This window comes from Mobula birostris, chromosome 18, assembly GCF_030028105.1.
Source record: "Mobula birostris isolate sMobBir1 chromosome 18, sMobBir1.hap1, whole genome shotgun sequence".
Lineage (NCBI taxonomy): Eukaryota > Metazoa > Chordata > Chondrichthyes > Myliobatiformes > Myliobatidae > Mobula > Mobula birostris.
The window spans coordinates 23,663,723-23,690,449 of NC_092387.1; the positions used below are offsets into that span (position 1 = coordinate 23,663,723).

Sequence of the window (26,727 nt, forward strand, 5' to 3'; positions counted from 1 at the left end):
TGCTCGCATCCAATAAGTCAGCGAATTGAACTTGTGGCGTACCAGATGAACAATGTCCAAGGGGCTCTTGAGATCACAAGAAAAGTAACCATGACGGTCACTTGCTATTTGACTGCAAGCCCCCATCGACTCAGGCGGTGCGTTGTTCAGCTCCTTCATTATCTCTGCCAGCCTGCAACTTGCTGGTGGCGTAGACCTGCAGTCTTTTGAGTTCTTCTGTACTTTGTCACATGTACATTGAAACATACAGAGAAATGCATTGTTTGCATCATGTTAACTCAGCGAGGATAGTGTCAGGAAGCCGGCAAGTATTGTGTACTTCACGCACCAACATAGCAAGCCCAAATTCACTAGCATTAACCCATACATTTTTGCAATATGGGAGGAAACTGGAGCACTCGGAGGTAACCTATGTAATCACTGGGAGAATGTACAAACTCCTTACTGACAGCAGTGGGTATTGAACCTCCATCTTACAGCTGGCTTCTGTAAAGAAACGTTGACCTGACAACTACATGGCACTCCAGACAGAAGAGATGTTGCAGATGCTAGAAATCAACACACAGAAAATGCTGGAGGAACTTAGTAAGTCAGGCAGCATCTACAAAGGAAAATAAACAGTCATTTCTTTAGGACAAGACTTAAATAAACAGAAAAATTCTTTGGGACGAGACCTTTCATCGGGAGGTGATATCTCTGCTTGATGACCTTTCATCAGAATTGAAAGTATGACAGCAAAATTGTTAAAATCGCCAGACTAATAACCAGCGATCTAGAGACATGAGTTTAAATCTCACCCCAGTGGTTGGGCAATTTAAATTCAAGTAATTAAATTTGGAATTAAAATAACTAGCATAAGTAATGGTGACCAGGAGACTGTTAGATTGCCAGAGCAGGTGGTGAATAATCTGACACAATTTAAAACTAGTTCTCATCGGCCTTTCAGTGCCATCTCTTCATTCTGTTTTACAATTTTTCTCAAAAATGAATGGAAGTCTGGATATTGCCTGAAATTGCGGCAAATTAGTGTCCTTGAACTGATCATTGAACTGACCATTGTAGAAACATGAAGTGGACAGGTTAAGTATTCCATTCTGACGTAATTCCACCTGCTTCTGTTAGATGGAAGAAACAATGAAGAGGGGAGAAGTTATAAGTAATAATTTCCTTGTAATGCTAAATTGAATGGACATCTGCCTTGCCATCTGCCACTTTCTAGAGGCTTGGAAGCTGTAATCAAATAGTGATCACAGAGGCCACAACCATATTAGAGTCATAAAGCACTACAGCACAGCAACAGGCCCCTCAGACCATGTAGTCCATGCTGAAATATTATTCTGCCTCGTCCCATTAACCTACACCTGGACTATCACCCTCCATACCCCTCCCCTCCATGTGCTTATTCAAATTTCTCTTAAGTGTTGAAATCAAACCTGCATCCAACCATTCCACTGGCAGCTTGTTCCACATTCCCAATGCTACCCGAGTGAAGAACTTCCCCCTCATGTTCCCTTTAAACATTTCATCTTTCACCCTTAGTCCATGACCTCTAGCTCTGGTTGCACCCAACCTCAGTGGAAAAAGCCTGCTTGCATTTACTCTACCTATACACCTCATAATTTTGTATACCTCTATCAAATCTCCCCTGATTTTCCAGGGAACTCCAGGGAATAAACCTATTTAATTAACCTATTTAACCTTGAAGTAGATTTTCTGCAACCACACTGAGTTCCTTTTCTGTACCTAATAAAGTGGCCACAGACTGTATAACAATTCTTTGTGTGGGAGAACCCATAACCATAGTTCAGGATTCTATTTAAAATAAGGGTTTCTTCACAAGATACCAATGATCCAGTGGTAGATAGATTTGTAATAAGCATGTAGGGAAAGGTCATCGCAGGTAGACAGGGATATGGAGCTGAAGATATAATCAAACCTGACATGAACTTATTAAATTGCCCGAGGAGCCAAGCGAACTACTCCTCCTCCCAATTCAAATGTTCATGTCAGGTTTGTGGGTTGAAGTCATAGTCCAGAGATTTAACCAGAGAAAGTGAGGCTGAGCCTGTAGCTCGGTACAGGAGTTCCGCACAATCAAAGACATTGTCTTTTAGATAAGATGCTAAACTGAAAACCTTCCCTATTTATTTGGGTAGATCAAACAAGATGTAGCTTTTTTTTTTGTTTATTTCCTTTCTCTTTCTCCCTTTCTCCTTCTCCCTTTCTCCTTCTACCTTTCTCCTTCTCCCTTTCTCCCTCTATTTCTTTCTTATCTCTGCATCAAAACATACAGTAAAAATGTGTCATTTGCATTAACAACCAACTCAACCTTACAATGTGATGGGAACAGTCCGCAAGTGTCGCTGCACAGTCCAGTGCCAACATACCTTGCCCACGATGCTCAGCAGAACAGCACAGAACACAACAAGCAACAAGACAACTTCAGCAAAACAAGGCACATTACTCCCTCACACAGACTCTGTTCTCCAAGTCCAGGGCATTCTGCCTTCGGCCTCCAGCAGGCTGTGGTATTCACAGACATTGGGGTTCAACTTCCACAGTAGACTCTCACGGTCTTGCAGACTCATGGTTCCACACGTTAGCAGACTTCTGATCAATCTTTGGGCTTCAGTCTTTGGTATTGAGCCCTGGACTGGCTGATGATGGTCCTGATGAGGGCCCTGAACACTAGGCCTCGAACACTGAACTCAGCAATGAAAGGCCACTAGGCCTCAAACTCTGGTTTTACCAACTCACGAACCTAGGGGGTCACTAGCCCTCATGCCTCCCACCCACATGGAACTCCGATCTCGCTGATGACCCGCTGACATGAGGGGACTCCCAGCCCTCATCCTTGCTAGTCTGTTTCTCTCTCAATATGTGTAAAACCCTAATGGCAGATCTCTGTTTACATGGAGTCCTAATCAATTTTATCCCTCAATGAATATCACTAGCATGGAGCAACAAGCAATGGAGGAACTCTGCAGATCGAGCAGCACCTGAGGGAAGAAGGGAAATGTCAATATTGCTGGTCGAAATCCTGCATCAGGTCTGAGAATGGAGAGGGGAGATGGCCAGTATAAAAAGAATCAGAATCAGAATCAGGTTCAATATCACTAGCATATGTTATGAAATTTGTTAACTTTATGGCAGCAGTATAACGAAATACATGATATATAAATATCGGGGAAAAAAAGGTGTTACATGAAGTATATATAGATATATATATTAAATAGTTAAGTTAAAATGAGTAGTGAAAAAAATCAGAATCAAAAAGTAGTGAGGTAGTGTTCATGGGTTCAATGCCCATTTAGAAATTGGATGGCAGTGGGTGTGCCTTCAGGCTTCTGTACCTCCTTCCCGATGGTAACAGTGTGAAGAGAGCATGTCCTGTGTGGTGGGGACTTCAGTGATGGCTGCCGCCTTCCTAAGGTACCACTGCCTGAAGGCATCTTCAATACTACGGAGGCTGGTACCCATGATGGAGCTGACTAATTTTACAATTTTTTGCAACTTACTTTGATCTTGTGCAGTAGCACCCCCTCCCCATACCAGATGGCGATGCACACAGTCAGAATGCGCTCTATAGTACATTTGTAGAAGTCTTTGAGTATTTTAGTTCAGCGGTCCCCAACCACCAGGTAGCATGTGCTACCGGGCCGCGAGGAAACGATATGAGTCAGCTGCACCTTATCCTCATTCCCTGTCACGCACTGTTGAACTTGAACATAGGGTTGCCAATTGTCCCATATTTGCCGGGACATCCGGTACATTGGGCTAAATTGGTTTGTCCCATATGGGACAGCCCTTGTCCCGTATTTCCCCTGCTAAGATTGAGCGTTCCTATGAAACCTTTTGTGCCGAAATGTCGTAAAGCGAAGAAGCAATTACCATTAATTTATATGGGAAAAATTTTTGAGCATTCCCAGACCAAAAAAACAACCTACCAAATCATACCAAATAACACGTAAAACCTAAAATAACACTAACATATAGTAAAAGCAGGTATGATATGATAAATACACAGCCTATATAAAGTAGAAATAATGTGTGTACAGTATAGTCGGGAAGAGTAAGCCAAAAACCGATTTATGGAGGAAAAATCGGCACTACACGCATGCGCACGTCACAGATGCACATGTCACGCATGCGTACACAGGTGCCCGGACAAGGCTTCATGGTCATGGTAGTCTTTCTGGGGTAAACACAAGTGTCCCAGGGTTTGACTGCTACTTTCGTCCCTTATTTGGGAGTGAGAAAGCTGGCAACCCTAACTGTAAAAGACATGTTGAGGTGAGTTTAACCCTACATGAACACCCCCCCCCCCCCCGCCCACCGGTCCACCGGTCGGAGAGTCCACAAGAATATTTTTAATATTAAACCGGTCTGCGGCGCAAAAAAATTGGGGACCCCTGTTTTAGTTGACAAAGTCTCCTCAAACTCTTAATAAAGTATAGCCGCTGTCTTGTCTTCTTTATAGCTGCATCGATATTTGTGTCCAGGTTAGAGAAGATGGGAGTGGTGATACAGGTGATACATGGACTTTACTGCATTGTTGTTTATTGGAGCTTACTGTACACAATTTTTGCTCCATACTTTACAATAGTGACTGTATTTTAAGGGTGCATCTCACTGGTTGTTATGTGCTTGAGATATCCGGTGGTCATTAGCCATTCTATTGACATGCAAGTCTATCATTTTAAGTGGAAAGGAGGAAGGTATGCTGTTTAGGTCTCCACAGAGTGTTCCAGGTTTAATTAAGTCTTCATTTAAATCTCTTATGTCTAATGCTGGCTGTACACAAAGTGCCTGTAGTACCAAATACACCAAAATGCCTTGATATTTATGATTTTTTTCGTTAAACCATCAGTAATATCTTCCCCCCAAAGAGAAATTCACTTATCGCCCAAAGTTGCATTCCCCAATGAAAACTGGAAACCTTCTGAATTCTACATAAGATATATCAAACTTGGAGTCTCTTATGAATCAGTCCAACGCATTTATACTTAATATAGGTAGATAGGGTCATAAAGAAAGCTCTTGCACATTGGAATTCAAAACGAAAGTACTGAGTACAGGAGTTGGGCTGTTATATTGAAGTTTTCTAAGATGTAGATGAGGTCTAATTTGGAGTATTGTGTGCAGCTTTGGTCAACTACCCACAAAAAAGATGTAAATTATGTTGAAAGAGTACAGAGATATTCACAAGGACGTTGCCAGGACTGGAGGACCTGAGTTATGTGGAAAGATTGAATAGGTGAGGACTTTACTCCTTGGGGCGTAGAAGATAAAGGGGAGATTTGATAAAGGTATACACAAATATGAGGGGTATAGATAGGGTAAATGCAAGCGGGCTTTTTCCACTGACGTTGGATGGGACTACAGCTAGAGGTCATGAGTTAAGGGTGAAAGGTTTACGGGGAAATGAGGGAGAACTTCTTCACTCAGAGGGTCTTAAGAATGTGGAACAAGCTGCCAGCACAAGTGGTGCAGGGATGATAGGGGTACGGAGGGCTATGCTCCCAGTGCAGCTTGATGGGAGTAGGCAGTTTAAATGATTCAGTATGGACTCGATGGGCCATAGGTCGTATTTCTGTGCTGCCTGTTTTTATGACTCTATATGGGTCACAGAAACAGACCTTTCAGCCCACTATATCTTTGCTGACCATCAAGTACTTCTGTAATCCCATTTACCAGCACTTGATGTATAGAAAATGATGCTTTGGCAATTTAAGTTCTCGTTCTTGAATTTTGTGAGAGTACCTGCCTCCTCCACCTCCTCAGGCAGTACGAGCAAGATTCTAAATCCCTCTACATGCAAAAGAATTTTGTTTGATCATCTCCAACTGTCTTACTCACTTTAAGCCTGTAACCTTTTTCAGATGAGTCCTTTATTGAGTGCCAAATTAAACAAAATCTCTTCCACCTCTACTTGATCGCTATCCCTCCAGTCCCTACACATTCACATGGCCAACAATCTCGAAAACACCACAATGGTATCTGCTTCCTACACTACCTATGCCCTGGAAGCCCTTCCTAGACACCCACCATTATGTATGAAAAAGACTTCCACCACATATTCCCACATAAAATACACTGATGGTCCACGTTGTTGTGTCCTCAGCCCCCTAGTCTACTCCTTGTTCACTCATGATGGTGTGACCAAAATCTGCTCTAACTCCATCTGTACATTTGCAGATAATACCCCCGTAGTGGGCTATATCTCAAATAAGGATGAGTCGGAGTACAGGAAGGAGATAAAAAACTTAGTGACATGGTGTCATGACAACAACCTTTCCCTCAATGTTACCAAAACAAAAGAACTGCTAATTGACTTTAGAAAAGGGGGCAGTTAACATGTTCCTGTCGACATGAATGGTGCTGAGGTTGAGAGGGTTGAGAACTTAATGTTCCTAGGTGTGAACATAGCAAGTAGTCTGTCCTGATCTAACCATGTCAATGTCATGGCCAAAAAGCCCATCAACACCTCTATTTCCCCAGAAGGCTCATGGAATTCAGCATGTCACCATCCACTCTTACCAATTTTCGGTGGTGCACTATAGAAAGCATTCTATCGGGATGCACAATGGCTTGGCATGGCAGCTGCTCTAGATATGACTGCAAGAGACTGCTCAGCATTTCACAGGAACTAACCTCCCCTCTATGGACGCTGAAAACAGCCAGCATGATCGAAGACACCACCCACCCTGGTCATTCTCTTCTCTCCCATCAGGCAGAAGATCCAGAAACCTGAAAACATATACCATCAGCCTGAAGGGCAGCTTCTAACTCACTGTTATCAGACTATCGAACAGACCTCCTGTATGATGAATGGACTCTTGGCCTGACAATGTAGCTCATTATCATCTTGTACTTTATTGTTTATCTGTGCTACACCGTTTTGGTAGCTTTTACAGTTTATTCTGCATTGTTATTGTTTTAACTTATTCTAGCTCAATGTGCTGTGCAGCCAGCAGGTAGTACGTGTTTTCAGGTTTCTGATTTTTATAAGACTGGATTTTCACTGAATCGCGGCACATGTGACAACAATAAACCAATACCAATGTAGCCGATTATCCAACCAGTATATATTTGGAGTGCAGGAGGAAATCAACGAATCAGTAAGAAACTCATGGAATCACCGGGAGAACATGCAAACTCCACACGGACAGCATCAGAGGTTCAGATTGATGTTGAGTCCCTGGAGCTTTGAGGGAACAGAACTACCTCTGTACAACCATATTGCTCATAGATACAAATAGAAAAGAGCTTCCCTAAGACTTTCTTTTTTTTTAATATCACCAATGAATGTTGCTTTGAGGGAAGCATTGAAATTCCCAACCAGCAAAACCAAGTGGATATTAAAAGATAAGAACACGCTCTTCACCTTTTATTCTGCCAAAGGTTATCTACAAATCCATTCTTAATGTAATATATTTTAATCTTTTTTAGAACAAAAGAAAAGCATTAAGGATTGCTTTTTAAATAGCCATGGTTGTAGTTTTTACCCAAGGTTGCAGATCCGTGGCTGTCCCAATTATAACTGCATACTGAGAGAAGATGAATATCTCAATTTTACAGCTTTTCCCTTGGGATGTGTCCTTTATACTGGAAAGTGAATTATGGTCTGTTTTTTAAGTAACAATATATTAGGATCCAATTTCTTCTAACTGCAGGGTGCAGATTAAGCAGAGAAATGGTTTTTAATACAATTCATGAATGTTATCTAACCCAACTTAATTTAAAACACTTTTACCAGGTGATTTCCAGTGCTGTTGCACCATGGGGAACAATGATGAATTAGAGCAAGTGGGGAGTAGGGAAGGCAGCCTCTATTGTGAAATCATCAAACCAGAAATTCCTTCGAGCATATGAAGGACATGTTAGTCAGAGGCTGTGGGTTATGCACTGTGACACCCAGTGCGAAACACGCCTTGACCCAATTTGCTACATTTCTCTTTGCACTACAATCTGTGCACAATCTGTGCTTTGCACTTGGAACCAGGGCAGCAAATCATTATCGCACCACCTCCTGGAAGTTGCTCTCCAAGCTGCACATCATTCTGATTTATAATAATAATATAATAACTTATTTATAGAGAGCTTTTCCTAGAGATGATGTCGTTCGAAGTGCTTTACAATGCAATAAAATGCAAATATGAAAATAAAAGACAAAACAATGTTAGTTAAAAACAAGGTTAAATAAATAGGTTTCAAGCTGGCATTTAAAAGTATCAACCAATTCTACCTCTCTTATAATTTTTAGTTATGGAATTCCACAGTTTAGGAGCATAGTTCAAAAAAACAGACCTGCCAAGTATCATTTAAGACCACAAGATATAGGAACAGGATTAGGCCATTTGGCCCATTGAGTCTGCTTCACCATTTCATCATGGATGATCCATTTCCCTCTCAGCCCCAGTCTCCTGCCTTCTCCCCGTATCCTTTCATGCCCTGACTAATCAAGAATCTATAAACCTCTGCCTTACATATACCAAATGACTTGGCCACCATAGCCACCTGCAGCAATAAATTCCACAAATTCACCACTCTCTGGCTAAAGAATTCCCCCTCATCGCCAATCTAAATGGACGTTTCTCTATTCTGAGGCTGTGTCCTCTGGTCTTAGACTCTCCACCATAGGAAATACTCTCTCTGCATCCACTCTATCAAGGCCTTTCAACATTCAATAGGTTTCAATGAAATTCCCTCCCCATTCTTCTGAATTCCAGTAGCACCGGCCCAAAGCCATCAAATGCTCCTCATATTATGAGAATCATTTTTTGTAAATCTCCTTTGAACCCTCTCCAATGTCAGCACATCCTTTCTTAGATAAGGGGCCCAAGACTGTTCACAATACTCCAAGTGAGGGCTCTCCAGTGCTTTATAAAGCTTCACCATTACATCCTCGCTTTTATATTCTAGTCCTCTCAAAATGAATGCTAACATTGCATTTGCTTTCCTTACCACCCAACTCCACCTGCAATTTAACCTTTAGGGAATCCTGCATGAGGTCCCCCAAGTCCCTTTGCACATCAGATTTTTCAATTTTCTCTCCATTTATAAAATAGTTCACACTTTTATTTCCTCTACTAATGTGCATGACCATACACTTCCCCACACAGCATTCCATCTGCCACTTCTTCGCCCACTCTCCTACTCTGTCTAAATCCTTCTGTCACCACTCTGCTTCCTCAACACTACCTGCCCCTCCACCTACCCATGTATAGTCCACCAACATGCCCACAAAACCGTCAATTCCATCATCCAAATCATTCATCTATAAGGCAAAAGAAGTGGTCCCAACACAGGTCAGTGTAGAACACCACTAATCACTGGTAGTCAACCAGAAAAGGCACTCTTTATTCCCACCCTTTGCTTCCTGCCAATCGGTTATTGCTGTATCCAAGCTAGTATCTTTACTGTAATAGCACGGGCTCTTAACTTGTTATGCAGCTTCATGTGTGGCATCTTGTCAAAGGCTCTCTGAAAACCCATGTCCACAACATCCACTGATTCACCTTTGTCTATTATTTCTTCAAAGATCTCCAACAGATTTGTCAGGCAAGATTTCTTGAGGAAAGCATGCTGATTTCAGCCTGTTTTATCATCTACCTCCTAGTACCCCAAAACCACATCCTTAACAATCAACTCCAACATCTTCCCAACCACTGAGGTCTGACTTACTGGCCTATAATTTCCTTCCTTCTGCCAGTCACCCTTCTTGAAGAATGAGTGACTTTTGCAACTTTCCAGTCCTCCAGAACTATGCCAGAATCCTGGGACGTAGACCATAAGAAGAAGAAAGCCCATAACTCCAAGTGGAGTCATGATGGCGTTTTTTTTTAGCAGGCTTTCTGATTTTTACAAGGCCGAGTTGCTAGCTCAACGCTCAACCCAGCACGGATGGAAAGCATGCAAGGGAGCCGGCTGGATTCGTACTCGGGAGCCATCATTCCGAAGTCTGGCGCTGATGCCACTATGCCACCAGCCGGCTAAGTTTTCCAAGAACCTTCTCCCTAATAATGTGAACTTCACTCACTTCTGCTCACTGACACTCTTGAACTTCAAGCATACTCCTATTGTCTTCCAAGGTGAAGACTGATGCAAAATACTTAATCAGTTCATTTTCCATTTCCTTGTCCCCCATTACTACCACTCCAGCATCATTTTCCAGCATTCCAATGTCTACTCTTCTCTCTTTTTTCACACTTTATATAGTTAAAGCAACTTTTGGTGTTGTCTTCAATATCACTGGCTAGCTTACCTTCATATTCCATCTTCTCCTTCTTTATTACTTCTTTAGTTGCCTTCTATTGCCTTTAAAAAGCTTCCCGATCCTCTAACTTCCCATTGATTTTTGATCTATTTTATGCCCTCCCTTTGACTTTTATGTTGGCTTTGATTTCTCTTGAGGGCCACGGTTGTGTCTTCTTGCCTTTAGAATACTTCTTTTTTGGGATGTATCTATCCTGTGGCTTCTAAATTGTTCCCCAAAGCTCCAGCCATTACTGCTCTGCTATCATCCCTGCTAGTGTTCGCTTCCAATCAATTTTTTTGATCTCCTCTCTCATGCCTCTGAAATTCCCTTTACTCCACTGTAATACTGATACATCTGACTTCAACTTCTCCTTCTCAGATTGTAGGGTGAACTCTAAGGGTTCTTTTACCTCAAACTCTCTAATTGATCCCGGTTCATTGCACATCACCCAATCCAGAATAGCTGGTCCTCTCGTAAGCTCAACATGACCTGCCCTACAAAGCCATCTTATAGGCATTCTAGAAAGTCCCCCTCTTCGGATCCAGCTCCAACCTGTATATTGAAATCCCTTATGACTCAACTAACCGTGCCCTTTTGACATGCATTTTCTATCTCCCATTGTAATTTGTGGACCACATCTTTGCTACTGTTCGGAGTTCTGTATGTAACCCCCATCAGGGTCCTTTTATCCTTACAGTTTCTTAGCTTTACTAAGGGGGAGGTTGTTTAAGAGACTGGCAAAAGAAGACCTGAGAGCTCTTGCAGGTTTATAAAATGAAAACGATTCTGTGATATAGTCTCATCCCAGTCTGTTAAGAACTTCAAAAAACAAGTAAGAGAACTTTAAAATCAATTCTAACCGATACAGAAAGCCAATGTGGAGTAGTTAAGACAGGAGAGATATGTTACTTCATCCCGGTTTAATTTAAAGACTAGCAGCGGCATTCTGACTGAGTTGAGTTTGTCAAAAGATTGCTTTTCAATGCTGGTAAAAAGTGCAATCTAGTCTATTCGATATAAAAGCACGAAATTGTTTTTCAGCATCATTATGTGACAGAAATGTACTTAGCTTTGCAATATTTCTTAAGTGAAGAAATGCTGCTTTAGTCACTTTCTTTGTGTGGGATTTAAAATTCAGATCCGAGTCAAGGATAACACCCATTCTTGTTATTTCTGATATTACAAGAGGAGCCAAGTTCCCAAGTTTATCAAGAAGTTTACCACTTTTGGCTTTAGAACCATCCAAATGTATTACAGTTTTATCTTCATTTAGTTTTTGGAAATTATTGCTGTTCTATTTGTTTAGAGCAGCCATACCAGCTCAACTGAGATATATAATTGTGAGTCATCTGCACAGCTGAGTAAGTCAAGTTTATGCTCACTAATGTTGTCTCCTAAGGAGCACATGCAACTTGTCGAAGATACATATGAAAAAACAATTAATGGCACTGCCAGCAAGACTTGGAAGAATATTGCCGTTCCTTCACTATCGTTGGGTCAAAATCCTGTAACTAACTCTCCGACAACGTTCTGGGCGTACCCACTCCTCAAGTACCTCAGTGGTACAAAAAAGCAGCTCATCACAAGCTTCTCAGTAACAACTTAGTCACTTAAATGTTGACTCAGCTTGCAAAGCCCACATCCCTTGAATGAATAAAGTAAAATGCCTGCTTTGCCAGAGACATAATAATAGATAGGAAGGCATCCTGCAATGAAGATCATTGGACTTTGCAACAAGATATAGATGGGATGAGTAGGTGAGCATGATCTTGACAAATAAGTTTAATGTGGGGGAATTTGAGGTCATGGACTTTGGTGGGAAGAATCAAAAGGCAGGTTGTTATCTAAATAGCACAGTATTGTAGTATTTGGCATTACACTATTACCGCGCCAGTGATCACCAATCCAGGTTCAATTCCCACTGCTGCCTCTAAGGAGTTGGTACATTCGTCCTGTAAACATGTGGGTTTCCTCCAAGTGCTCCAGTTTTGCCCTAGATTCCAAAAATGTATGGCTGGGGTTGGTGAGTACGTGCATGCTGTGTTGGCGCCAGAAATGTGGCAACATGATCCTCACTGATTTGATTTGATGGAAACGATGCATTTTATTGCAGTTTTGATGTTCATGTGACAAATAAAGCTAGCCTTTCTTTTATCTTTATCTTTAATAAATTGAGAGAAACTGCAACAAAATAGAGTACAGAGATATTCTTCTACATGAAACATAAAATGTTAGCAGGCAGGGGTAACGAGTAAGTAAGAAGGCAAATGGTTTGTTGGCTTTAATTTCAAGAGGGTTGGAGAATAGCAATAGGGAAGTATTGTTACTGTTGCACAGGATGTTGGTGAGACTGGATTATAGTTTTGGTCTCTATTTGAGGAAGGATACACTGGCACTGGAGGCAATCCTGAAGAGGATAATTGCTAGGATGAGAAGGTTGTCCAGTCATAAAATGCTAACAAAAAAGTTAGATTTGTGTCATTTGGAGTATAGAAGAATGAGGCAGGGATCTTATTGAAATATGAAAGATTCTAAGGAGGAACTGGATAGATGTTGGGATGTTTCACCAATTTGGAGACCCTTGATTGAGAGACATAGTTACAAGATCAGGTTATTTGTGTCAGAATTTCTTCTTGCAGACAGTGGTGAATCTCTGAAATTCGCATGAACAGAAGCCAGGTCAGTGAGGGTATTTAAAGAGGAGGTAAATACATTTTTGAAAGATTGTGAAATTGAAGGCCAAAGGGAATTGTCACAAAAGTGGGATTGAAGTCCGCATAGATGAACCATGATCATATTTAATGATAGGGTAGGGTTGAGGGGCTGAGTGGCATACTCCTCCTCCTGTTTCCTTCTGTTCCTCTGTTCTTGTGGTCAGAGTTCATTGGTCGTTGAGAATTGGCTTCAGACACCCCCTCGACTGTTCTCCCATCAGAGTGGTGTCATTTATTCAGACTGTGGCAAAGCATACTTCTGAGCTTTTACACAGACTCGCCCCTCCTTGGAATTGATAAAACAACTGAATGTCCAGCTAAGGAAGGAATGCTCCATCAATTTGTATGAAAAACGTGATTGGAAGATATAGGGCTGAAAAATCTATTTAATTACTCCAATTTTGATACCAGTGCCTTCTGCTACTAGTTTCCTAAGCTCTGGAACTCCCTCCATAAACTTCTTGCCTTTCTCTCTCTTTTATGACTGTAGCAATTACTTGAAAACAAACCAAGAGTCATTGAGAGGCTGAGAGTATCACACTGTATGACACATTTCTAATTAACTGGATTGCAAATCGAAAAAGTACATTTAATCCTTTATTCCAAGCCAACAACAAAATCGCGCAACTTTTCTGTAATTTATGAAGAACAAAGATGAGCGGGATGAGCATAATTGCATCAAATTCAAACAAAGATTAGCGATTAACAAAAAACATGCGCTCCCTACTCACCCCCTCTCTATGCTGCCATGCAGGTGAACAGGTGACTATATTCATTTATTTTTACTGCCACCCAAGCCCAAGGGACAAATTACCTTAATACAGAGTGAGCATGCGTAACACAAATACAAATCAGACAGACAATAAATAGATATGTGGCTCCTACAAAGACATTTCGTCAAACCTCTTTTGAGTCAGGTGGAGAGTGGAACCACGTGCTGAGCCATTGGACTTCCCAGAGAGTAAAATAGCAGATTCTCAAAGGTTTAATGTTATATCCACAATATACCTGAAACCATGAGATAATGAAGTGCATTATACCAAGGCTGCAGTATAATAAATATTTTAAATAAATATTAGAATTTAAGAAGCTGGTAACTCATTTAATTCACTATTATAATTCAGCGAAGGAAGTTTGCTGTCTAACACTATATGTGACTCGAGGCCCACTGTAATTATGTGTGCTCCATCGATAAACAGATATAATAGCAATTGAGTAACCCAGGATTAATTAATAAACGGGGAAGGGCTGCACATGTTAATTTCAGATTGTTTAATCCATTGTACCAGAGCTAATTCCCATAGATTTTGAGCTTGTGTGGTTAGAACTGAGATTGATTGCTTACAATATATGCGATAGTCATTTACAAAAAAGATAAATGGGAGCATATTAATTTCCCTTGAGGAGCATCGTTCTCTGCTGTGAAATAAATTGCTCTCTTTTGTGAGTAACAGTTAGTGTTTGGAAGAACAGGGATGTTTTAATCAAAAGCATAAATGGTTCTGTAGATTAAGAGTTAGAAAGTTCGCTTTTATGGAATTATTAAAAAATTTGTGTTATAGAAGGCCTTTCAATCCTTTACATACATGTCATTCACAAAAGACCTATCCAGCCCAATCTGTCCATCTTGTGCTAGGCGTATAACCCTGCTTGTCATGGCTCTTTAAGTATATGAGAGGCATAGCCAGAGGAAACAGCCAGGATCTTTACCTAGGGCGTAAATTTATGGTGAGAAGAGATGGGTTCAAAGGAGATGTGCAGGGCAAGTTTTTTTTACATGGAGAGTAGTGGGTGCCTGGAATGTGTTGCCAGGGGCAACTCTGATTGAGGCAATTAAGAGGCTCTTAGATAGGAATGTGCAATAAATGGAGGAATATGGACATTGTGTAGGCAAAAGGGATTAGTTTAGTTAAGCAGTTAATTTACAAGCAATGAAACAACAACAAAATGACCCCTACACGAGGAGATGTCCTCCTTTTTTAAAGAAAGGGGCTTCCCTTCCTCCACCATCAACTCTGCCCTCAAACGTATCTCTCCCATTTCACGTACATCTGCTCTCACCCCATCCTCCCACCACCCCACTAGGAATAGTGTTCCCCTTGTCCTCACCTACCACCCCACCAGCCTCCGGGTCCAACATATGATTCTCCATATCTTTTGCCACTTCCAATGGGATCCCAGCACTAAGCACATCTTTCCCTCCTCACCTCTCTCTGCTTTCCGAAGGGGTCGCTCCCTACGCGACTCTCTTGTCCATTCGTCCCCCCACCCCCATCCCTTCCCACCAATCTCCCTCCCAGCTACACATGCCCTTACACTTCCTCCCTTACCACCATTCGGGGCCCCAGACAGTCCTTCCAGGTGAGGCGACACTTCACCTGTGAGTCGTCTGGGGTGATATACTGCGTCTGGTGCACCCGATGCGGCCTTCTATATATTGGCGAGACCCGACACAGGCTGGGAGACGGTTTCATTGAACAGCTACGCTCTGTCTGCCAGAGAAAGCAGGATCTCCCAGTGGCCACACATTTTAATTCCACGTCCCATTCCCATTCTGATATGTCTATCCACGGCCTCCTCTACTGTCAAGATGAAGCCACACTCAGGTTGGAGGAATAACACCCCTCCAACCTGATGGCATGAACACTGACTTCTCTAACTTCCGTTAATGCTCCACCTCCCCTTCGTACCCCATCCCTTATTTATTTATTTATTTATTATTAATTTTTTTCTCTCTCTCTCTCCTTTTTCTCCCTCTGTCCCTCTCACTATACTCCTTGCCCATCCTCTGGGCTTCCCCCTTCCCCCTTTCTTTCTCCCTAGGCCTCCTGTCCCATGATCCTCTCATATCCCTTTTGCCAATCAGCTTTCCAGCTCTTAGCTCAATCCCTCCCCCTCCTGTCTTCTCCTATCATTTTTGATCTCCCCCTCCCCCCCCCCACTTTCAAATCTCTTACGATCTCTTCTTTCAGTTAGTCCTGATGAAGGGTCTCGGCCTGTACTTCTTCCTATAGATGCTGCCTGGCCTGCTGCATTCACCAGCATCTTTTATGTGTGTTGCACAAAATGACCCCTGTTCTTCCTCCCATCCATGCACATACAAAGCCCTCTAGCCCCAAGAAAGTCTATATTCTTTGGCCTCGATTCTCCAGCACACCTGGGTTTGGACTCAGATTCAGTCGTGGACACGCAGACATTGGGTCTTCAACTACTCCGGTGGACTTGTAGTCCCAGGCTTCCAGACAATGGGCCTTGACTTTTGGACTTCCAATTCAACCCTCCGTCTTCGATCCTCAACTTCATCCACAGGATTCACTGATCACCGAACACTAAGCCTCAAGTCCCCTTCTCACCGACCCGCAAAACCAGGTGGCTAATGGACCTTGTTCCTCCTGCCTGTATGGAACTCCGACACGAGCCCATTAGCAACTCGCTGTCTCTGGGATACCTCCAAACTCCGTTTGTTGGTCAGGTGTCCTGGCCAGATCTGGGGATGTCCTATGTCCACAAGGCTGTCCCAAGTCTCCAGCCTGTCCTCAAATTCCTCTAATTCACCTACATTCCTGTTCCTAAAATCTTAACCTGCCCCCTAACTCCCCCCTCTGTCCCCAAAACCATCCTCATGGCCTCACAAAAAAAACAACCAAAACTGAGCCGCGACCTCAGTGGAGGTCACAGCACAGCACCATTTTAAGGGTTATAGGAAAGTAGCTGTTCCTGAATCTAATGGTGTAGTTCTTCAGGCTTCTGTACCTCCTGCCTACTGGTAGCAATAAGAAGATGAGATGAACCAGATAGTGGAGATTCTTGATGATAGATGCTGCCTCCCTGAGGCAGGGCCTCACAGTGATGCTGTCAATGGTGGGAAGGACTGTGCCTGTGATGAACCGGGCTGATGAATGAGACTGGGACTGCCAACCCGATTTCACCTTGCCTTGGATATGTTGGCAAAACAGAGCAGCTCCAGACAGAAGCTGGCCTCTAAGCAAGAGCTGCCTGCTGTTAGACAAATTCTTTGACCATTCAAGCATCTATTCACGCTGGGACCATGAGATGGTGCAATTTACCTTACTGCGTGACTACTAATTGTGGCTTTGCATGTGAACATCAATGCTGTCAATGAGAGAACAATAAACATCACGAGGATTCTGTTTTTATGAACCCCTTTAGTAATCAGGATACTCAATGAGATTATTCATATATAGGCTCTCTGCTTCTTGTAAGACTGCCCAGGGAGGAATTTAAGACAGGGGCAGCAATTTATTTATTGGATAATGCTTCAGGAAAGAATGCATTTTTCTCTACAGGAAAGATGTGAAAGCTTTGCAGAAGGGACCCATCAGGATGTTGCCTGGATTGGAGTGCATTAACTATAGGTGAAGTTGGAAAAACTTGGGTTGTTTTCTCTAGAATGTTGGAAGATGAGGGGCAACCTGGTAGAATTTTATAAAGTTACCAAAGGCATGGATAGGGTAGAATGCCTTTTCCACAAATGTCAAATACCAGTGGGCATCGATTTAAAATGAGAGGGGGAAAGTTTAAAGGAGATTTGTAAGGCTAGTATTTTGCAGGGAGAGCTGTAGGTGTCTGGAGTACATCACCAGCTGGAAGAAACTGATATGACAGCAACTTCCAAGAAGCATTTAGAGAGGCACATAAACAGGCAGGCATTAGAAGGATATGAGCCATGTGTAACCAGATATAATTTGTTTGATTTGGGATCATGGTCTGCACCGACATGGTGGGCTGAAAGGCCTGCAAAGTCAAGATGTCGTCAGCAGGACACAGTGACATTTTGTGGGTGGCAAACAAAACTAATAGCTATTCAATTGATTATATTTTTTCTGGACTATGATCACTGCAATCCACAGCCTGTAATTTCCTTTTGGGAGTTGTGCTTTTGAACTGTCTGCATGACCTGGTGCTTTTGTGGTATCCTCAAATGTCTGTCAAATTTGATTCTCAGGAATGCAGGTATGACATTGCTCGGATAGACTTAGAACTGGACTCAAACTTCAGGTTGATCAAGGCAGCGGGGCCCTGGCCCAAGAGCAGGAGACATTTTACAAATGTTTAGCTGATTTAAGCACTGAGCCAGATTAAAAAGATCAAGGTGTTGAGGCAGAGGGCTAAGAATGAACTGGTGTTCAGTTGACTACTCCAATAAGCTTGACTCACCTCAGTTCTGAACTGGCTCCACAGTTGTGACCTGAAGCCATCGGCAACAGCCACAGTGCTGAACTGATTCCAGAGCTGTGGCCTACAGCCACCGGGGCCCCTGGACTGGCTGCAGGCACTTTACCCGGCTCCGCAACTGTGGCCTGCAGCCGTCAGGCCCCTGGACCAGCTGCAGCACTGAATTGGCTCCATGGTTGTGGCCTCATTTTCAGGGACACTGCGGTTCATGTTCTGTGTTTTTTGTTTACCTTTTGCAGAATTTCTTCCTTCTTGCGCACATTGAGTGTTTGACGCTCTTCGATGTGTGGGTTCCTTTAGTGAGTTCTATGGTGTTTCTTTGTTTCGTGGCTGCTTGAAATCATAAACTATCCGGAGATTAATTTTCTTGTGGGCATTCACAGTAGATTCAAAGAAACATAATAGAATCAATGTAAAACTATGCCCAAAGTCATGCATAAGAAGACAAACTGCAATTTTGAAAAGAAAAGCAAATAATAATTTGTATTTCAAAGAATATTTTGCATTGTTATTGTTTTACCTTGCTCTGCCTCAGTGCACTATGTAATGATCTGGTCAATATCAACAGTATGCGAGACAAACTTTTCACTGTTACTTCAATACATGTGAGAAGAATAAACTAAAAAGTCAACAAGCTAATATCAATGGCACTTCCAAGACTGTGGCACTCCCTGAGCACCTTCCCTGAGAATCAGGCTAGAGTTTGAGTTCAACTTCCTGGTGTGCATTTTCAAGCCCCTGCTGTGTATGGTGCCCATATTAAATGCTGATTCCCCTTTGCATGTTGCACATGCACCTGATCTGGATCCCAAATTTTTCTTTTGCTGTTTGGAACCGGTTCCCTACCAGCGATCTCAGTATTTTGCTCCACTTGTCAAAAGGACAGTGAATAAATCAGAAAACTTCATTTGGACTTCCTCCAGAAAGTTAACTTCTCAAGTTGGTTTTTATTATTTTTCTGCGCATGTACACAGACTTTCAAAGTCACACTGGCAATACTAATAAAGTGTTTGGAAAAGAATCCCCTGAAGTGACCTATAAGTGCTGTGCGTGAGGAAAAAACATCCATCTGAATCGAAGGATTTATTTCTAGAAAACTGCTGGCTACTGATTGCTCACAGTGCTGATTCATGGGAAAAAATACTTCAAGTAAGTTTCAAAACTCATTTAAATGGCTCCATGTGAAGTCTATTGTCAGTGGAAGCAACTGGACAACAGTTGCCTTGGTATTTTTAACAAAGTTAAAATAAAACCAGTTCCGATAAAAGATAATTCATCTGAAACACTTCTTTCTCCGTAGGAGCACCTGACCTGCCGAGTATTGCTACCAATTTATTTTTATTTCAGCTTTTCAGCAACTGCAGTATTTCACTTTTTCATATCAATAAGTAACAAAGGATCAATAATAAAAATCAGGCTTGCAAATTTCTAAAAGGAAAACAGAAAATGCTGGAAGCACTCAAGCAGGTCAAACCATATCTGTGGGAAGGAGACAAAGGTGATGTTGCAGGTCAACATGCCTTTGTCAGGACATCATAATGAAGGGTCTTTTACTGGAATCATCATCTTGGCTACCCTCCCCAAAGCTGCAGCCTTACCCGCTGAGTGTTTCCAGCATTTTTTGCTTTTGTTTTAAATTTTCATCATTTTTGTATTTATCCTTGGAAATCTTTGGGATTCTCCATTGTTTTAATTGCATAATATAAAGAAATTTTAATTGCTTCTTTTATTGGACTCTCATACATAATAGAAGTATAGTGTAATGAAAGTCCAATAAAACAAGCCATTAAAATTTCTATAAATTGTGCAGTTTAAACACAATTTAAACAATATTAAACACAATTTAAACAGTATTTTTCAAAGGTAGAAGCAAAACTACTTTGACTTTAAATGAATGGTTCAATGAAAAAATTTTGACTTTTATAATCTCCGTTGTCATATATAAAATTTTGATTGTATATGAAAATTTGCATATGTATATGAAAACTGGTTCAACTTTGTCCACCAGCCACGCTCTAATTGTTCAAACTCTAGACAGCCAAATAGGATATTGATGAGCCAGAGCCAGTTTCAGAGAAAGATTGGGATTAGTGGGAAGGAGATGTGGAGATAGAAAGGGAGAAGAGAGGAGAGAAGAGGAAATAAGAGGTAGAGAGAGAGAAAGACAGAGGAATGAGGCACTAAGAAAGGAGTGGAGATATGAAAGAAAAAGGATATGTGAGGGAGATTGGATTCAGAGGAGAAGACAGAAGAAGGGGAGAGAAATGGGGTAGATAGGAAGGACAATTGGAGATGAGCTGGGAGAGAAGAGGTTCATGAGGAGATGATGGAGGCTAGGAGAGGTACTGATGAGTGAACTCTCAGCAGCTTTCCTCAGTTTCTTTGACCACTTTCATAGTAGCCATTATGAGCCCACCTTCTTTCTAAATTTAGAGTCAGATTCAGACTCATTTATTTATCACATGTACATCAAAATGTACAGTGAAATGCATTGCTTGTGTTAACCTTCAACACAGCCTAAGGGTGTGCTGGGGACAGCCCAAAAGTGTCGCCACATATTCTGGCATCAACAAAGCATGCCCATTGTCTTTGCAGAACACACAAGCAACCAACAACAGCAACAATTCCTAAGCTACCCCAGCTGCAAGCAGGAATGTCAGTAGAGCAGCAATGGCATGCAGTTTCTGGGAAAAATGAGGAAGGTGCAGGACGTGTCTATTCCAAAATTGAAGAAATACTCAAATGGTAAAATAGTACAACCGTGGCTGACAAAGAAAGTCAAAGCTATTGTAAAAGCAAAAGAAAGGGCATAGAGCAAAGCAAAAATTAGGGGGAAGCTAGAGATTGGGAAGTTTTTAAAATCTACAGAGAGCAACTAAAAAAATCATTAGAAGGGAAAAGATGAAATACGAAAGTGAGCTGGCAAATAATATCAAAGTAGATAGTATAAGTTTTTTCAAGTATGTTAAAGAGAAATGAAAGTGGATATAGGACTGCTAGAAAATAAGGCAGGAGAAATAATAACGGGGGACAAGGAGATGGTTGATGAACTAAATGAGTATTTTGCATCATTCTTCACTGTGGAAGACACTAGCAGTATGCCTGATGTTTTAATGTGTGAAGGAAGAGAAGTGGGTGTAGTTACTGTTACAAGAGAGAAGGTGCTCAAAAAGCTGAAAGACGTAAAGGTACCTAAGTCACCCGGACCAGAGGAACTACACCCTAGGGTTCTGAAAGAGGTAGTGTGAGAGATTGTGGTGGCATTAGAAATGATTTTTCAAAAATCATTGGACTCTGGCATGGTGCCAGAGGAATGGAAAATTGCAAATGTTACTCCACTCTTTAAGAAAGGAGGAGGGCATCAGGAAAGAAATTATAGACCAGTTAGCCTGACCTTAGTGGTTGGGAAGATATTAGAATCAATTGTTAAGGATGAGCTGATGGAGTACATGGTGACACAGGACAAGGTAGTACAAAGTCAGCATGGTTTCCTTCAGGGAAATTCCTGCCTGATAAACCTGTTGGAATTCTTTGAGGAGGATGGATAAAGGGGATGCAGTGGATTTTGTATATTTGGACTTTTAGAAGGCCTTTGACAAGGTACCATATGTGAGGCTGCTTACTAAGTTAAGAGCCCATGGTATCACAGGGAAGTTACTAACATGATTAGAGCATTGGCTGATTGGTAGGAGGCAGCGAGTGGGTATAAAAAGATCCTTTTCTGGTTGGCTGCCATTGACTAGTGGTGTTCCTCAGTGGTCGGTGTTGGGACCACTTCTTTTTATGCTGTATATAAATGATTTAGATGGTGGAATAGATAACTTTGTTGGCAAGTTTTCAGACAATACAAAGATTGGAAGAGGGACAGATAGTGTTGAGGAAGCAGGTAGGATGCAGAAGGACTTAGACAGATTAGAAGAATGGGCAAGAAAGTGGCAAATGAAATACCATGTTGAAAAATGCATGGTCATGCACTTTGGTAGTACTTTGTGCAGACTACTTTCTAAACGGGGAGAAAATCCAGGAATCTGAGACGCAGAGGGACTTGGAATCCTTGTGCAGAACACCCTGAAAGTTAACTTACAGGTTGAGTCAGTGGTGAGGAAGGCAAATGTCATGTTAACATTCATTTCAAGAATTCTAGAATACAAGAGCAATGATGTGATGCTGAGGCTTTATAAGGCACTGGTGAAGCCTCACCCTGAGTATTGTGAACAGTTTTGGGCCCCTCATCTTAGAAAAGATGTGCTGGCATTGGAGAGCGTCCAGAGGAGGTTCACAAGGATGATTCCAGGAATGAAAGGGTTATCATATGAGGAATGTTTGATGGCTCTGGGTCTGTACTCGCTGGAATTCAGAAAGATGAGGTGGGATCTCATTAAAACATTTTGAATGTGGAAAGGCCGAGACAGAAGATGTGGAAAGGATGTTTCCCCTGGTGGGAGTATAGGACAAGAGGGCATAGCCTCAGGATAGAATGGCACCCTTTCAAAACAGAGATGCGGAGAAATTTCTTTCGCCAAAGGATGGTGAATTTGTGGAATTTGTTGCCACATGCAGCTGTGGAGGTCAGGTCATTGGGTGTATTTAAGGCAGGGATTGATAGGTTCTTGATTGGACATGACATCAGAGGTTATGGGGAGAATGCTAGGAACTGGGGTTGAGGAGAAGATAGAAAAAAAAATCAGCCGTCATTGAATGGCAGAGCAGACTCGATGGGCCAGATGGCCTGATTCTGCTCCTATATATTATGGTCTTCTCTCAAATAATAACTAGGCAGCCTACAGAGAAGAAGTCATCACCCTGACACAGTGATTTCAAGAAAACAGTCTCTCCCTCAATGCTGCAAAAACAAAGGAGCTGGTTGTGGACTACAGGAGGAATGGAGACAGGTTCACCCCTATTGACATCAATGGATCTGGGGTTGAGATGGTGAACAGCTTTAAGTTCCTCAGTATACACATCACCCAGGAGCTCATGTGGTCTGTACATATCGGCTGTGTTGCAAAATCACCACAACAGCGCTTCTTTCACCTCAGATGGTTGAAGAATTTTGGCATGAGTCCGTAAATCCAAAGGACTTTCTACAGGGGCAGAATTGTGAGCAACCTTACTAGCTGTATCACTGCCTGGTATGGGACCTGTACTTCCCTCAATCGCAGGACTCTGCAGGGCCCGAAGTATCATTGGAGACCTGAGTTACCCCAACCACAAAGTGTTCCAGCTGCTACTATCCAGGGAATAGTACCACAGCATTAAAGCCAGGACCAACAGGTTCCAGGGTAGCTTCTTCCACCAGGCCATCAGACTGATTAATTCACGTTGACACAATTGTATTTCTAAGCTATATGACTATTCTGTTGTATATCTTAACGTACATACTACTTATTACAAATTACTATAATTTGCACATTGCACATTCAAACAGAGACATAATGTAAAAATTTTTACTCCTCATATATGTGAAGGATGTAAGAGATAAAGTCAATTCAATTCAAGGTTTGGGAACCTTGTCCACTTTAGAATGTATTTGGGCACAGTGAAAAGATAGCATCTTTGACAGAGCTAGTCTCCTGCTGTTTGGCTGAATGAGCCAAAGAATTATGGAGTCATATATCAATGAAGTTTGACACTCCAGCTCACCAAGTCCATCTGACCACCAGCCACGCGTTGTACACTACTGCCATTCTCCCCACACTTCCAATAGCCCTGCACAGATTCCATCACTCCCCTACACATAAGGAGTAATTTAGAGCAGCCAGTTAATCTACCAATCTGCGTGCCTCTGGATTGAGGGAAGAAAACAGAGCATTCAGGGAAAACTCACATGGTCACCGGGAGAGCGTTCCAACTCCACAGAAACAGCACCAGAGATCAGGATTAAACCTGGCCTCTGGAGCTGTGCAGCAGCAACTCTACCAGTTTCACCCTGACGTGATCTGTTTCACTACTGAAGTTGGTATAGCTATGTTTACCATGTACAATTGACTGGTGGAACTCTATCCTTCCCAGAACATTAATTGGCAACTTAATTCATCAGAAAGAACTTATCTAAGCAGTAAGTATGTATTTTGCAGAGGTTAACTGTTAAACAATGAAGACTGAGATTTCAGTTTTGGCCCAAGACCTCACTTGGAAAATATTCGAATGAATTGGCGAAATCTTATGGTTCGTGAACCATTATGATTTTTCATGAATTTAAAAACTAAGACTAGTTTATGACAGTGTTCTGCAGCATAAACACGTGTCATTCTTATACTTGTTTCCCAGTCCCTCCATCATCTGTCCTCTTCATATCTCTGCAGTCTCCTCCAGACCTCTCAACCTCCTCAGATGATGTTTCTCTAAATCCACCCTGCACTTAATTGCTTTATTATTGTCACATGTATGGATATGTAGTCTAAAACTGTCTCGGTGCCATTCAGATGGAGTATTCCGTACATAAGTATACCAAAACAGTAAAAGGAAAACTAAATGCAGAGCACCGTGTTACACCTACAGAGAAATTGCAGTGCACGTAAATAAATAAAGTACAAGGACAAAGGTGAGGTTGATTGGGAGGTGAAGAGTTCAGCTTTTAGCCGATGAGAGGTCCATTCAGGAGTCTGATCATAGCAGGATGGAAGCTGTCCTTGAGCCTGATGGTCCAGATTCTGAAACCGGTGGAAGAGGGGAAACGAGAGAAACACCAGGGTGGGAAGGATCCTTGCTTATGTTGGCTTATTTTCCCGAGGCAGTGTGGTGTAGCCAGAGTTAAGAGAGAGGAGATTGGTTTGTGTGATGGCCTGCACTGAGTTCACAACTCTCTGGAGTCCCTTGCATCCGTGGGCAGAGCAAGTTCTATGCTAATGTCTGTTGCATCTGAACAAGATGCTTCCAATGGTATATCTGTAGGAATTCGTGAGGGTGTTTGGGGATATACCAAATTGCCGTAGCCTTCTGACAAAGTTGAGGTACTGGTGTGCTTTCTTTGCTGCGGTATCCATGTAGCTGGACTATGACAAACTGTTGGTGATATTTACACTAAGAAGCTGAGTGTCCATGCCTTCACTACCAAGGTACTGGAATTGCCACCAGAACGAACTCTACCATTGGATTCTTTTGAGAGAGCTCCTTCAAGACTGTTGCTGGGAAATATCTTAGGCATGCTTGTTTCACCAATGCACTGTACAAATGGGGAAGTAGTTATTCTGGGGGTGGACACCAGTGTAGGAGGTGAGATTCATCAGAATGTGATTCAGCTCATTTGCTGGCCTTGTATTTCTGAAATAATTTGCAATCTCATAGAGTCACACGAAGCAAAAACATGCCCTTTGGTCCACTGAGCCCATTATTCCCATTTTATTCTCCCACCTTCCCATCAATTGCAACTCTACTGATACCACAAACACATTTTACAACATATATCAGTGATAATAAACCTGATTCTAATTCTGTCCTGTTGTTATAAAACTATTGAACAGCCCCCTAGTATGAAAGATGGACTCTTGACTTCACAATCTCACTCATTATGGCATTACACCTTATTTTCTGCCTGAAATGCACTTTCTCTGCAAATGTATTATTTTTTTCTGCATTCTGTTATTGTGTTTCCCATTGTACGACCTTGGTGTACTAATGTGATGAAATGATCTGTATGGATGGCATGCAAAACAAAGTTTTAGATTCTACCTCAGTACCTGTGACAATAATAATCCAATTTACTAATTTAAAGGACTGGAAAAATAGAATGGATCCATTTAGAGAAAAAGAATTACAAATTCCTTTTCTATATAGTAGATGGAGCAAATCTAAGATTTCTCACTGTAAAAGCCATTGGATGTTGAATAAGTGGGAGGTTTCAAAGCAGTGGAATAGATTTATCTGATCAAGGTTCTGCTTAATATTTACCAGCCCAAACCATTAACTGTCTTCCTCAGTCCATAAATGCCGCACTACCTGCCTTTCATAGACATTTATAAACTATCCAGTTGCAGTAATGGTGCATAAAAAATCTTTTTTTTGGGCCCTAAGTTCATCTGCCTTATTCATAATACTCCGTTCATTTAAATAAACAAAACACAGCCCATCATGTCCATTAATCTAGCCCTGTCTGTACTCCTTTCAGACTTACTAGCTATAACGTCTATCTTCCCTTCAACCCTGCCCTGACTCTCACCCTGCTGCCACTCTCATTTAAACCTTCCCAGTACTGAGCTTTCCTCCAAAGACTATTAAAATAATTAAAAGTCAAAACACATAAATCTAAGCAAACTAATTAAAAAATAATAATGTAACTTCTGTTTTGCTTCTTAAATGCTAGAGCACTAAGCACAGAAACAAGCCTTTCAGTCCATCTAGTCCATGCCGGCCTGGTATTCTTCCAAGTCCCATCTACCTGCACCTGGACCATAGCCCTCCATACCTGTCTCATCCATGTACCTATGCAAACTTCTCTTAAATGTTACAATGTATCACTTCCACTGGCAGCTCGATCTATACTTACACAACTCTCTGAATGAAAACGTGTTCCCTGAATTATTTAACCTTTCTCCCTAAACTTATAACTTCTGTAGT

At 41.8% G+C, this 26,727-nt stretch overlaps 1 protein-coding gene across 4 annotated transcripts in view; it reads left to right on the forward strand.

Annotated features, from left to right (window-relative positions):
- The window catches only part of cd276 (CD276 molecule), a 459,683-nt gene that overhangs the window by 426,918 nt on the left and 6,038 nt on the right, over positions 1 to 26,727 (forward strand). The gene's annotated exons all lie outside the window — the stretch shown is intronic.